The 3074-nt window shown below is 28.3% G+C and overlaps 1 pseudogene; it reads right to left on the bottom strand.

Annotated features, from left to right (window-relative positions):
* Positions 1 to 1152: 1152 nt before the first annotated feature.
* LOC111639444 lies at positions 1153 to 2299 on the bottom strand (annotated as a pseudogene).
* Positions 2300 to 3074: the final 775 nt, after the last annotated feature.

The following is a 3074-nucleotide window of genomic DNA, read 5'->3' as shown; positions in this document are numbered from 1 at the left end:
TAATATGAGGAACATCAATGTAAATGTGAAAAAAAATCTCTTTAAACGTTTGCGAACTAACCTTGTTTGGTTCGGAAAATCTATGTTTTTGAAATATTCGAGGTAAAAATTATATAAAATTTTTCGTTAAAAGAGGGGAAAAAATAAGACAAAACTGAACGCTTTTACAATGTGCTGGAAGAGAATGTGGAAAGAATTTTGGACTAAATAATTGTCCATTGACCAGGTTTAGAAGAGAGCAAGAGAAATCAAATTCATTCTTAACACTATAGATAAACGAAAAACCAACACGATAGGACATCTATTAAGACATTTAGGTCGAATAAAAGTATCGTTTGACTGAATGATACATAAAAAGAAATTAGAGTACAACCTAAAATGAAATGTCAGTTTGTGGTAAGAAGCAGAACACATTACCCGATTCAGTTGAATAATTCTTGAAATAAGAAGAAAAAAAAAAGCAGAAGCAGTCGATGATTTAAAACGGAATATTTAAAACACAGAAATCAAGACAAACGATGCGCATTCAAATAGACAATAAATTTCTCTTTAATATCATGTAATGCGCTTCAGAATAAAATAGATTCGATTGGCTATTTACTTTGTTAAACTTATTTTTTCCTTAGATTATTATCGTGTTTTTCACGAAAAGTTTACGATTTAAAATCATATTTTATATCGCATCGTCAATTTGCCGAATTTTTCGGTAATTTAAAGTTCTTTTCATACTTCAGAGGTTCTTAATTTCATTCNATGAGTTTCCAATTAACCTTATCATCATGTTGTCTTATAAAATTTTCGGAGAGAATTTGATTTTCTGATATTTTTTTCCAGTTAACTCTATCCTTAAATTCAATAATAAAAAATTCAGACAATTTTTGATTAAAAGATATTGAATCCCAATTAACTCTATCTTTAAATTCTATTATAAAACGTTCTGATTATTTTTGATATATAGAAATCAAATCCCAGTTAACTTCATCTTTAAATTCTCTTATTAAATCTTCTGATAAATTCTCTCGTTTTGAAAAATTATCCCAATTGATAGCCCTCTTTATTCTAGAGTCCATTTATATAAGACAATTTTTTTTTAATTTATAATGACCTAATGCTAATGTGTTAATTCCATCCTCTAATATATATCTCTTATCATCATGTGGTGATAAAACCTTCTTGTTAACTTATATTGAATAGAGTTCATGTTTCTTGCTTCTAATTAGATTCATTGTTCTTGAATGTTCTGTTTTATTAAATAAACAGTTTTTATAATCATCAAATGATATCCTATTTTTAACAACACATTTCTTTACTCTTTTTGATTTTTTTGTAACCTGATCTTCTACTTTTAAAGCATACATTTTTGCTCTTAAACCAACAAATTCTCTCATTATTTTTCCATTATTTTCATCCTTCATTTTACCTAACACCTTCTTATTAACTCTTGGTATACCATATTGATTATTCTCAGGATAATCGGATGTATCAAAGTAATCACTCATTCCCTTCATATCCTGATAAATATCATCTGTTTTTATATCATATATATAACTGTCCGTATCCTGATATAACAATTTTATGTTATCTTCATATTTAGGTTTCATCACATTATAAAGAAAATCATACATCTAATGCTTCGAAAGATCTAATGTACTCATTCCCACATAGATGGGTTTATTAAAGACTATTTTTTTCTTATACATGTGAATAGCATATAGGTTTTCAGTAAATATGGTTCGATGTTTAAAGTTAGGCTTTGCGATTAATTTTTCTACTTTTTTGGGGTCACAACATAATCTTATATCAACACGATTTTTTATATTTTCCATTGTCTTTCCAAACACAGAGTTGTTCATTAGTTTAAAAAAGTCCTTTTCAAAATCATTAGTTGCTTTAGTTCTCATTTCTGTATTCAGATGTATGTATTTCTTTAACCAATCTGATTGCTTGAATTCTAACACTATATGTATCTTTTTGAGTTTCATCTCCATTTTTAAATATTGTTTAAGATTTCTATAATAAAGCACATACTTTTTTTTTTATCATATAATGTGGTTAATAATTTAGATTGGTTTGATCCATCTGGTATTCTATTCTCTGGAGCTAAAGGTAGATCAGAATGATAATCATGTAATTTTTTTGGATATACCAGATCAACTTCTAATATATATCCTATTTTATTCTCATCAGAAATATTCAAGAAGAATTCAATATTATTTTCCTCACTCCATTTAAATCCACCATATGGTAAATATTGACTCATGGCCCATCCATATAGGGGTGATCGGGGCAAGATCGGCATGTTAAGCTTTACTTAAATTTTGTGTAATAAATACTGCTGTAAACTGAAAAAAAAGCTTTGCATATTGTCTATTGGAATGTTACCTTACTATAGAACTGGTTAAAATCAGTTTGGAAATAAAAATAATTAAAATAATTACAACTTTACAAGAAGAGAGAAATTGACGAAGTTGCCCCGGGTATAGGGGCAAGATCGGCAACTTCTCTCTTTTTGTAAAGTTGTAATTATTTTAATTATTTTTATTAAAGTTGCCCCTGGTATAGGGGCAACAGTAATGGGGCAAGATAGGCACGTATATAAAATTATGTTATTAACAATGTATAAGTTGGAATTCACTATTAAAACAAAGAAATACAAATCCAACACCCATTTAATATTATTACAACGAAATGCAAGTTCAAAGACATATATACATGAATAACAAATGCAAACATGTTTTCATTTATCATCTGTTTGATTTTTATCCTTTGCTTCTAATGTGGCTTTATGTTGCCGATCTTTCCCCGCTAGTCATGATTTCGAAACATTAAGTACAACCCTGAAAACAGAATGCCAAGCCACGATCTGGCCACGTGAATAAGTTGAAGTTACATTCTTCTAACAGGAAAAGTAACTTTCGTTATCATGGAATTATAACAAAACCTGCCAATTCAATATAAATGGAAAAAAATATATTATATGGAATTGAACGAAAATGAAAATTTGCTTGATAATTCAACTACGCTTATTAAAGAACAATAAAAACACTACACTCAACAAGCCACCAATAAAACTC

The sequence above is a fragment of the Centruroides sculpturatus genome, unplaced genomic scaffold (genome assembly GCF_000671375.1).
Source record: "Centruroides sculpturatus isolate CEXI.00-Female unplaced genomic scaffold, Cexi_2.0 scaffold973, whole genome shotgun sequence".
Classification (NCBI taxonomy): domain Eukaryota; kingdom Metazoa; phylum Arthropoda; class Arachnida; order Scorpiones; family Buthidae; genus Centruroides; species Centruroides sculpturatus.
Note: the sequence above shows the minus strand (reverse complement) of the source record. Positions and strands in the feature narration are given on the sequence as shown.